Here is a 13,163-nt window from a genome sequence, read left to right as displayed (position 1 = left end):
GAGATTTTTTGCTCGTTTGGTACAATTTCTATAAATGAAAAACACGGATGGCATCAGTTTGTAGGACTTTTTATTTAGTTGATCTACAAAAGAGATTATTCACAAGTTTTAACTACCTTAATTCTGTGACCTTTCACTTGAAGACAGAGTTTCCAATTCTCACTGTCATTATTGGGTCTGATAAAAAGTTTTTTCTAGATGGCAGAGAAGAATTTGTTCTATTATTTTTGGCAACAGAAAATTTTTTCATAGTACACCATTAGTTTTTGCTTGACTTTGATAGTCTGTGCACAAAAAACAATTTTGCATTACAGTTTTTATGTTGTTATCCTCTTTTGATAAGTGCCTTGTTACTTAGCTCCTTAAACGTACATGTTTAGTTCTTGAATGAGGATGTTTAGGGGCATCGTTTGTTTTACTTGAGTACCATACGTATCTAAAGCTCATTTGTTTAAAATGTTATTTACCTGGATTCAGTTTAGTTAAAATCCTACGGTACACGGTGGTATTTACTCCTTGCCCAGCCGAACAGGGGAAAGTTTCCCTGAAAGTATATGGGAGAACTGTTACAAGACAAAATACCACTGTTTGAGATAGTCTCATTACGTTGTTATATTATTCTTACCTTAATTATCATATGTGTATCTCTGTATCCTCCCACTATTTCTTGGGCGGCGGCTTATGTTCAAGCCTGGGCATTTAATTAATTCTGGCAGGAAGAGTTAAAAGAAAAAAAGAAAACATTTTTTTTCCTTTTCTATTCTTTTTCCCACTCTAACTTGCTTAGTGCAATAGGTGGATAAAGCATACCTCCTTTCTTAAAGTGACTTAAACGAGGTCCCTTTGCTTACTTACTTGTTTTAGAGGCTTTTTCTGGCGTCTCGAGTGGGCATCTGTGGGCATCTGCACTGACCTTCTCACCGGGCTGAAATGGCTTTGCTCATTCCTTCTCCGTTTATATACCTTTCTTGATTGTTTCAATTGCAAGGTTTTAATATTTTTCACCTGTGGGTATCCGGTTGTCACTACTCGGTTGCGCAAAAACGGTGGCGGCCATCTTGAAGTTTCTCCTACGAGGTGGAGATGTGGACGGCAAACGTAAAAAGAGAGAGCAGTACTACATGTCCAAATTTAATACATTCAGAAATGGACTAAATAGCCGTGAAGAATGGGACAAAATAATTTAGAATGTCTCCCCAAGAAGCAGCACCATCCTGAATTTAATCAATAGAGTATGATTCATGCAAACTCATCTATTCTGCAATACTCGTCAACCTCCCGTAAATGACAAACAAAATCTAATCTCTATGCCACCATAATGTTATTCTGCCATCCATAATAAAATCGAGAGATACCACATAATACCTGATGACTACAATTATATTGATAATAATTGCTAGGAATATACATATATAGAATATATATTGACCAAACAATATCCAAAATATTAGAACAAAAAGAAAAACCTCTGCCCAGATAGCCGATAAATACACCCCGAGTAAGATGGAGTAAACCATTCCAACAGGGCTGCCCAAAAAAACCTGGTAATAGTGGGATCACGCTCAAATTATGGCAGAGATTAAAATGGTTAAGAAAATAGCCACAAAAAGAACCGCAACTGTGGGATTAGATAACAACATGATAAATCCGGAACAGATGTAGAATAAAAAGGCTAAACACAACTATCTATTTAATTTGAATCCCTAGCCATTACTAGGTCATACACACACCCTGTAAACATTAAAAGCGCTGTTTCGCGCTCCCAGAGATTTTTCAAGATGGATGCCTCAGTTACGTATAAATTACACGACTGACAGAGAGGCAACAGGTTTGATATACGAACCCTCGATCGAAACAAACCTGATCCCGGTGTGTTTACAACGTATAGATACGAATAGGGCGAACAAACAATGCTTTTTAGTTTATAAATTAAAAAAAACGCGGGACCGCAATACGAAACCTTATCCAAAATAAATTGTAAACCTGTCATTAAATATATAGAGACGTAAAGCAGAGGCGAACCCCGCTCATAAAACAGTATTAGACCATCCTAACACCGGTAGAAAGTAACATATTGACAGATCGGGTCGGCCGATTAATAACGTAGGAGAAACTTCAAGATGGCCGCCACCGTTTTTGCGCAACCGAATAGTGACAACCGGATACCCACAGGTGAAAAATATTAAAACCTTGCAATTGAAACAATCAAGAAAGGTATATAAACGGAGAAGGAATGAGCAAAGCCATTTCAGCCCGGTGAGACGGTCGGTGCAGATGCCCACTCGAGACGCCAGAAAAAGCCTCTAAAACAAGTAAGTAAGCAAAGGGACCTCGTTTAAGTCGCTTTAAGAAAGGAGGTATGCTTTATCCACCTATTGCACTAAGCAAGTTAGAGTGGGAAAAAGAATAGAAAAGGAAAAAAAAAAAATCTTTTTCTCTTTTAACTCTTCCTGCCAGAATTAATTAAATGCCCAGGCTTGAACATAAGCCGCCGCCCAAGAAATAGTGGGAGGATACAGAGATACACATATGATAATTAAGGTAAGAATAATATAACAACGTAATGAGACTATCTCAAACAGTGGTATTTTGTCTTGTAACAGTTCTCCCATATACTTTCAGGGAAACTTTCCCCTGTTCGGCTGGGCAAGGAGTAAATACCACCGTCTACCGTAGGATTTTAACTAAACTGAATCCAGGTAATCGGCCCCATAATGTTCATAACAATAGTACTTTTTTTATTGATATGATTCCTACTAATATTAATATATTTGTTTTCTATTATTATTATGATTATTATTATTATTAGTACTACTACTACTACTACTACTGCTACTGCTGCTACTACATCTACTACTACTACTTCTAATAATAATAATTTAGAAGGTAAAGGTGACGGTGCTAGGTACTATTACCAACCAGCAAGACGGGATTGGACAGGAAGTGAGCGGGACGCTCTGCATGAGTCACCAACAGTGAAGAAGGTCTGGGAGTCAGCAGCTACTCGCACATGAGCAATGAACAGGATGTTGGAAGTGTTACAGGAAGTACATCACGCTATGCAATAACAGCATTCGTGCATGTGAGATGGTGCTCTTGTATGGCTTGAAGGATTTATTTTGTCCCAGTCTCTGAGCTACTGTGGCACAGGGCATCAGCCTTGGAGATAGTTGGGCACGGGATGGTTTTATCATTTAAAGGTTTTCCCTTGTGATGATGATCGTGAGGGCATAAATGGTAGCCTTTGGTACCTCCCCGCCCACCCATCCATAATAGCGACAACATCTGTGGCTTTGCACGATTCCATTGTACAGGCTTTTAGGGACTCTGCGGGGATTTACTTTCCAGATCATGGTTTTTGTTGCATTGGAAAGTGTCCTTTTCCTAGCATGAATAGCGCTTTGGCCTGCTTTTTCCCACTTTTTCTCAAGGGTGCATTACCTGGATGTAACTTGGGAAGATCAGTGCAAGCACAATGTACTAAAATTTCAAACCGGACTTTGCATGAAAGACATAATGCTGGCACTGGTGACTTAGTGGACTAAAGGGTCCACTATAGGGGCCTGTGTTTGACATCACGCTCATAGGGTCGAATCCCGATGGGGCCACTCAAGCGTTCATCTTTCTGAGGTCGATAAAATGAGTACCATTGAGTTGGGGAACAATAAACATCTGTTATTCAGCGCCAAGATGCCCACTGGCAAACTTGTTTAATTTGAATAATGTACCTATGGATCTCTCCTTCCTTTTCTCTTCTCTGCTGCCTATAATGTGTTATTTTCTCTATGTTTTGTTTTTCTTTTCTTTTTTTCTCTTATTTCTTTGATGACCGGTTTCATAAGTAATATCGTCTGCATTCACTCACAACATTTTCATTTTAATTTGATAAACGGTCTGTACACACTAGTCTTGATGTTTCTGTACCACATGTTTGTTATGTTTTGCATATATAATTTCTTTGTGATTTGGTATTATTAATACTACAGCCCTGAGGAAACCACAGGCTAAGGGGCCAATAGGGGGCAAAACAGGTGTTGGCTCTGCCTCAAAAGATCTTTGTTGTTCCATTCCTTTCTGAATGACACTAAAAGTTAAATAGTGTCTGTTTAAATAAATACTGGATTCACTATAAGGATTTGTCCTAATTATTATGAATATTCCTACTTGTGCCTGTATATTTTCCAGCTAGAGACATGCTTTTCAGTAGCTCTAAAAAAACAAAGGTTCCCTTTTCATAAGTTTTTTAAGAGGAAATACTCCCTCTGAGGGATTTTCTACCGACAGGTTAAGGATGAACCATATGATGTATTCACGGTTGCGTTGAGATTAACAAATTTACACAATTAACATTATTTCACACACAGTCTGTCTAGGATTGTTCAAGTCCCCAACTCTAAGGGCTGCATACAAAGTCACTGCACACTAGTGTCCTAATGAGAATATGCACAATACCAGGAGAAATTTCATAAAAGTATCTTTATTGGGTGATTTGACCGACCAATTGATTAAAAACAAGATCATTTACATTTATTCATCAGAAACCTTAAAATCTTAAAAGGGCTGAAAAAGTGTTGACGTGGCGTTTCGGTGATGTCACTTGTCACCTTCTTCAGGACAATATTTCATATAATAAAATCACTATTAAAAAAATACAAAGATTACAGTTATTTCCATTCTCTTGAGTGACCAAAGCTTTGCACAGATATTAACACACTTAATGGTACGGTAACTCCTGTGTCTATTACATTCCAATTATTCATTTATTTAAAAAAACCTTGTGCATATTCTTCATAATCTCTACTATTCTCCATTAGGCCTTAGTCTATACACAGCAATGTATTTGGAACAAAAATCATTTACTAGTCTTTGACAAGCGTAAACAGACATTTGTCAATCTCGCAACCATCTATGGTCTAACCTTACTCTGATATCCCTCTTTGCACCGTTTGAAAAATCCACGGTTCCCTTTTTTAAAATTTAAGATAAATTGTACTGTCTATATTGTACAGTGCAGGGCACCTATTTCAATTGGTGGCTGTGACTGGGCTATGCGGTTTTGTTTACTTGTACCTCCTGCCCTGGAGGAGTACCATACTTCTTCTCTCATTTTCATATAATGGAATTTGATCAATCATAACATTTTTTTGTGTAGATCTAACCTACTTAGTAGTTCATTGATCGTTTTTTTTCAATTTGCGATTTCTGAGATTTTTTGCTCGTTTGGTACAGTTTCTATAAATGAAAAACACGGATGGCATCAGTTTGTAGGACTTTTTATTTAGTTGATCTACAAAAGAGATTATTCACAAGTTTTAACTACCTTAATTCTGTGACCTTTCACTTGAAGACAGAGTTTCCAATTCTCACTGTCATTATTGGGTCTGATAAAAAGTTTTTTCTAGATGGCAGAGAAGAATTTGTTCTATTATTTTTGGCAACAGAAATTTTTTTCATAGTACACCATTAGTTTTTGCTTGACTTTGATAGTCTGTGCACAAAAAACAATTTTGCATTACAGTTTTTATGTTGTTATCCTCTTTTGATAAGTGCCTTGTTACTTAGCTCCTTAAACGTACATGTTTAGTTCTTGAATGAGGATGTTTAGGGGCATCGTTTGTTTTACTTAAGTACCATACGTATCTAAAGCTCATTTGTTTAAAATGTTATTTACCTGGATTCAGTTTAGTTAAAATCCTACGGTACACGGTGGTATTTACTCCTTGCCCAGCCGAACAGGGGAAAGTTTCCCTGAAAGTATATGGGAGAACTGTTACAAGACAAAATACCACTGTTTGAGATAGTCTCATTACGTTGTTATATTATTCTTACCTTAATTATCATATGTGTATCTCTGTATCCTCCCACTATTTCTTGGGCGGCGGCTTATGTTCAAGCCTGGGCATTTAATTAATTCTGGCAGGAAGAGTTAAAAGAAAAAAAGAAAACATTTTTTTTCCTTTTCTATTCTTTTTCCCACTCTAACTTGCTTAGTGCAATAGGTGGATAAAGCATACCTCCTTTCTTAAAGCGACTTAAACGAGGTCCCTTTGCTTACTTACTTGTTTTAGAGGCTTTTTCTGGCGTCTCGAGTGGGCATCTGTGGGCATCTGCACTGACCTTCTCACCGGGCTGAAATGGCTTTGCTCATTCCTTCTCCGTTTATATACCTTTCTTGATTGTTTCAATTGCAAGGTTTTCATATTTTTCACCTGTGGGTATCCGGTTGTCACTACTCGGTTGCGCAAAAACGGTGGCGGCCATCTTGAAGTTTCTCCTACGAGGTGGAGATGTGGACGGCAAACGTAAAAAGAGAGAGCAGTACTACATGTCCAAATTTAATACATTCAGAAATGGACTAAATAGCCGTGAAGAATGGGACAAAATAATTTAGAATGTCTCCCCAAGAAGCAGCACCATCCTGAATTTAATCAATAGAGTATGATTCATGCAAACTCATCTATTCTGCAATACTCGTCAACCTCCCGTAAATGACAAACAAAATCTAATCTCTATGCCACCATAATGTTATTCTGCCATCCATAATAAAATCGAGAGATACCACATAATACCTGATGACTACAATTATATTGATAATAATTGCTAGGAATATACATATATAGAATATATATTGACCAAACAATATCCAAAATATTAGAACAAAAAGAAAAACCTCTGCCCAGATAGCCGATAAATACACCCCGAGTAAGATGGAGTAAACCATTCCAACAGGGCTGCCCAAAAAAACCTGGTAATAGTGGGATCACGCTCAAATTATGGCAGAGATTAAAATGGTTAAGAAAATAGCCACAAAAAGAACCGCAACTGTGGGATTAGATAACAACATGATAAATCCGGAACAGATGTAGAATAAAAAGGCTAAACACAACTATCTATTTAATTTGAATCCCTAGCCATTACTAGGTCATACACACACCCTGTAAACATTAAAAGCGCTGTTTCGCGCTCCCAGAGATTTTTCAAGATGGATGCCTCAGTTACGTATAAATTACACGACTGACAGAGAGGCAACAGGTTTGATATACGAACCCTCGATCGAAACAAACCTAATCCCGGTGTGTTTACAACGTATAGATATGAATAGGGCGAACAAACAATGCTTTTTAGTTTATAAATTTAAAAAAACGCGGGACCGCAATACGAAACCTTATCCAAAATAAATTGTAAACCTGTCATTAAATATATAGAGACGTAAAGCAGAGGCGAACCCCGCTCATAAAACAGTATTAGACCATCCTAACACCGGTAGAAAGTAACATATTGACAGATCGGGTCGGCCGATTAATAACGTAGGAGAAACTTCAAGATGGCCGTTTTTGCGCAACCGAATAGTGACAACCGGATACCCAAAGGTGAAAAATATTAAAACCTTGCAATTGAAACAATCAAGAAAGGTATATAAACGGAGAAGGAATGAGCAAAGCCATTTCAGCCCGGTGAGACGGTCGGTGCAGATGCCCACTCGAGACGCCAGAAGAAGCCTCTAAAACAAGTAAGTAAGCAAAGGGACCTCGTTTAAGTCGCTTTAAGAAAGGAGGTATGCTTTATCCACCTATTGCACTAAGCAAGTTAGAGTGGGAAAAAGAATAGAAAAGGAAAAAAAAAAATTCTTTTTTTCTTTTAACTCTTCCTGCCAGAATTAATTAAATGCCCAGGCTTGAACATAAGCCGCCGCCCAAGAAATAGTGGGAGGATACAGAGATACACATATGATAATTAAGGTAAGAATGATATAACAACGTAATGAGACTATCTCAAACAGTGGTATTTTGTCTTGTAACAGTTCTCCCATATACTTTCAGGGAAACTTTCCCCTGTTCGGCTGGGCAAGGAGTAAATACCACCGTCTACCGTAGGATTTTAACTAAACTGAATCCAGGTAAATAACATTTTAAACAAATGAGCTTTAGATACGTATGGTACTTAAGTAAAACAAACGATGCCCCTAAACATCCTCATTCAAGAACTAAACATGTACGTTTAAGGAGCCAAGTAACAAGGCACTTATCAAAAGAGGATAACAACATAAAAACTGTAATGCAAAATTGTTTTTTGTGCACAGACAATCAAAGTCAAGCAAAAACTAATGGTGTACTATGAAAAAAATTTCTGTTGCCAAAAATAATAGAACAAATTTTTCTCTGCCATCTAGAAAAAACTTTTTATCAGACCCAATAATGACAGTGAGAATTGGAAACTCTGTCTTCAAGTGAAAGGTCACAGAATTAAGGTAGTTAAAACTTGTGAATAATCTCTTTTGTAGATCAACTAAATAAAAAGTCCTACAAACTGATGCCATCCGTGTTTTTCATTTATAGAAACTGTACCAAACGAGCAAAAAATCTCAGAAATCGCAAATTGAAAAAAAGCGATCAATGAACTACTAAGTAGGTAAGATCTACACAAAAAAATTTTATGATTGATCAAATTCCATTATATGAAAATGAGAGAAGAAGTATGGTACTCCTCCAGGGCAGGAGGTACAAGTAAACAAAACCGCATAGCCCAGTCACAGCCACCAATTGAAATAGGTGCCCTGCACTGTACAATATAGACAGTACAATTCATCTTAAATTTTAAAAAAGGGAACCGTGGATTTTTCAAACGGTGCAAAGAGGGATATCAGAGTAAGGTTAGACCATAGATGGTTGCGAGATTGACAAATGTCTGTTTACGCTTGTCAAAGACTAGTAAATGATTTTTGTTCCAAATACATTGCTGTGTATAGACTAAGGCCTAATGGAGAATAGTAGAGATTATGAAGAATATGCACAAGGTTTTTTTAAATAAATGAATAATTGGAATGTAATAGACACAGGAGTTACCGTACCATTAAGTGTGTTAATATCTGTGCAAAGCTTTGGTCACTCAAGAGAATGGAAATAACTGTAATCTTTGTATTTTTTTAATAGTGATTTTAATATATGAAATATTGTCCTGAAGAAGGTGACAAGTGACATCACCGCAACGCCGCGTCGACACTTTTTCAGCCCTTTTAAGATTTTAATGTTTCTGATGAATAAATGTAAATGATCTTGTTTTTAATCAATTGGTCGGTCAAATCACCCAATAAAGATACTTTTATGAAATTTCTCCTGGTATTGTGCATATTCTCATTAGGACACTAGTGTGCAGTGACTTTGTATGCAGCCCTTAGAGTTGGGGACTTGAACAATCCTAGACAGACTGTGTGTGAAATAATGTTAATTGTGTAAATTTGTTAATCTCTACGCAACCGTGAATACATCATATGGTTCATCCTTAACCTGTCGGTAGAAAATCCCTCAGAGGGAGTATTTTCTCTTTAAAAAACTTATGAAAAGGGAACCTTTGTTTTTTTAGAGCATCTAATAACCCCATCCCTTTTCTCTGAAAGGGTTACTCCTTTATAATTCTTTACATGCTTTTCAGTAGCACTTTGGTTGTGGCACAATATGTCTTGCAGTCCATTAGTAACATTTAACTTACAGGCCATGGGTCCACTTTTGTACCATACTAGAGAGTATTGGTAAATTAAATATGCTAATTCGCAGTGTAGTCAATTTCTACATGGTTTAGGAGTCAGCGCACACACAATGGGCACTGGGCAGTAGTGTCCCAGTGTGTAGAGACAAATATCCAACAAAAACATCTAGCATGAAAGGGAGATGTCCAGGTAAAAAGGGTCATTTTCTTACACTTGCTATTTCGTAACACTATAAATAAATAAACGTAATTGTGCTCCTCTTATTAAAATTTGGAAGAAATAATGTGCTGACTTTATGCAACTGACTTTTTACCTTCAGGTTCCACACTGATTTAAGAAGCAAGCACATAGCTCGCTGGTATGAGCTTTCAGGGTGATAAGCTCTTAAAAAAACAAATACAGCTCTGTAAGAAACATTCAGAATGAGAAATAATAGAGAAAGAAATGTTGATATTTTATTTTGCCAGAAATGAAAATATTGTAGCAGTGAACAATATACTTTATTTTCAGGTCTGACAGAGAGTCAATTTTGCTGTCTCACCAGCCTCATGTAATGAAAAAAAAACATATTTTAGAGAAATGTATACATAAGTGTGCTCTGGCTCGGTTCTTTCATCCACTGGGCTGTTTCGCAATCATTCACATCACCCCCTCAGAATACAGCATAGGGCAGTGGGCAGGCCCACTTCAGCCATGGCACGCCAACTCCTGTGCACTGTGAATGATAGTGTTTTTTCCTCGGCACGTGTGCAAATCTGTCTCAAACGAATGATGTTCATTTCAGTGTTGTGGCTAGCGGGTCACTGCTTTGTTTTTCCAATGCATTATTTCTACCCATTCTTTTTATCCTTTTTTATTTTTTTGTCACCTTTCTCTGTTTACTCTGTCTGTATAGTTTATTTACACTAATAAGAATCATGTGATGTGTGTTAAAATTAATTGCACTATTTCTGCACCTGTTCTAAGAATACCTTTCTGATAGGAAGCACTTTTACTGTTTTATTAATATGATATGCCCTGGTTATTTTTAAATTGATTTTTTTTTTGGTAGAATGTAGGAGCCTCATTTTGGTGGCATCATGTGTCTTTTTGTAGTCAATTCTTGCAATAACAATATAAAGATCCACTGTTACATCGGTGTACCAAGACAAGAACTTTTGATTCTTTGATAATAATTGTGGTGGCATCTTCAAATGTAATGTAGGCATTCTCATTTAAAAAAAAAACCAGAATCATCTTGTTACGTGCACGAGTAATTCTCGTTTCTGCTTATGAGAAGGAGAGGCCTGAAATCCATTAGAGGCAAAAGAGTCGTCACCTTTTATCAAGTGAGACATATCTGCCGGGGACACAGACTTGTAAACTGCTCTTAATGTGTTTACTGTGGCTTTCTTGTTAAGCAATGCATTCGCCACCTTTATTGTCTCGTGTTTATTGTCTTCATTACAGCTGCGTCTCCTATCATAACATTTTAATATATATTAATACAACGCGAGCAAGTTTACAACCCATCTTTAATAAAACTAGCGAATTTATTACTTATCCATGATGCTATTTAAAAGCGATATTAATCTTAATATTCATAATTCTGTTTTCAACATCTGTCTTAATATGCTACCAAGCGGGTCCCAGTCGCCCTGCCTCATATAATCCCACTGTGTTATGTTATTATCTTTTAAATCCCCGGAATCACCACTCAGAACATCTCTTGAATCTTACAAATTATATCTCTCAGATGCAAGCGGGGAAGCCTGTGCATTCTGCAGTCTTCATAAAACTGTATGTCTAAGTGATGGTTTGTAAATATGAGGCATTATGTGGCGCTCAAATATAAAACGTATTTAGTGCCAGAATGCAAAATACAAGAACTATCCCTTAATAGAGATCACAACTGGTGTCAAGTGTTGAAAATGATCTGAAATGTTCACTTAGCGGATATAGGGGCATATGTTTGAAGCAATTTTTTATTCGCAAACGCTGTGATTCGCAAAAAAACAGCCTGTGCGAATAAAAAAATCGCAAAACGCGATGTATGAGACATTCTTGCATCGCATTATTAAGGAATCGCTGATTTTGAGATTCTCAATTTTGCATAAGCATTTAAGGAATCGCAAATTGCGATTCCCTAAATGCTATGTAACAAGCACCTAAGTTATGCGATTTCTCCTTAAGAAATCGCACATTACCACCAACTTCAAGATGGTGGTAATTTGCGATTTCTTTCAAAAATGCACTTTTTTGGCATTTTTCAGGGTGACATGTGGCGCACATACATGCCCTTATGGCATGTATGTGCGTCATATGCGCACACATGATCATTTCAGGGGTGCATCATGGTGTCCTTTTGACACCCTTGCACCCTTGAAATTATTCTCAATTTGCAATTCTTCAAATTGCGAATCGCAAATTGAGGATGACTTCCCATTCATTCCTATGGGCCTACTGGCCCATAGGAATGAATTGGAAGGAATTCCTTAATTGCCATTTCGTAATTTGCTAATCGCAATTAAGGAATACCAAGAAATCGCAAAAAATCGCAAATTTTTAAATACATCTCATTTGCGATTCTCAAATAGCGATTCTCAAAATATCGCTATTTGAGAATCACAAATGGAGTATTTGATACATATTCCCCATAGGTCTCACAATTTAATAGTCACCCCACACCTCAGGATACAAGATTGCTCTTCTGAATGGTTTTTGGAGGCAGCAGAATCTCTTTAAATGATAGAGCAGTGCAGAAGCTTTGCATACAATGGGGAATAACACATTGCTGTGTATGTGAATAATTTACTGTGCATATTGCAGTTAGGTAATAGTGAGGATGTGGACAATAGTCCTGCCTCCAGTGGTGGTTCTACTTAGACCAGTGGTTCTTAACCTGTGGTCTGGGGAACACCTGGGAACCCCCCGGAGACGACTGACAAGGCCTACACGGGGGTCTGAGACGGTTTTTAAAAAATTAAATAATATGAAAATAGATGAAAATGAATTAAGTATATACTAAAAAAGAAGTAACATTGAAAACTCGAAAACTTTTTCTGCATTTGATTGTGAATTGCACAAAATAGTTCAATAGCTAAGCATTTGCTTGGTGTTTGTTTGTTTTTGTAATTCTGTGTATTGTTTTAAGGTTCAAATCATGACTCAGTGGAGGTCCCCCAATTTCAGCAATGATTCAGAGGGGTCCACAGAAGTCAAAAAGTTAAGAACGGCTGGCTTACCCAGTTCAGTATAAAACTATCATTTATAGTGGGCATGGCGAGTGCCCAATTGGGATAGTTGGGTAGGACTGGAGCTAGGGGCCCGAGTGGCTCATGACCTCGGGAAAATACAATGTCGAGGAACACTCCCAGCTACCAAAGGTGTGATTATTTAAACGCTTATATCAGCCCTTTGATTTACCAAAAGGTCCGTGCGCATAAACCACCTGTAACCTAAGATGGCGCCCGCAATCGTGCTGTGCTCGACACATGAACTCAAGTAAGTGGTCTCTGAGAGAATGATTTTGATGACTAAATCTGAGGTAGGAGAGCTCAGTAAGGTCTCTATGCCTACACTGATTTTTAATATCTGTTTTTTGTCTCATCCCCTCATGGAAGGCCGTTTTCTCAAAATCTAAGATGGCGCCGATTATCTGATACGTCACGCCTCGCGGACTGAATTATTTTGGCGCTCT

The sequence above is a fragment of the Lissotriton vulgaris genome, chromosome 9, assembly GCF_964263255.1.
Source record: "Lissotriton vulgaris chromosome 9, aLisVul1.2, whole genome shotgun sequence".
In the NCBI taxonomy this organism is placed as follows: Eukaryota; Metazoa; Chordata; class Amphibia; order Caudata; family Salamandridae; genus Lissotriton; species Lissotriton vulgaris.
Note: the sequence above shows the minus strand (reverse complement) of the source record.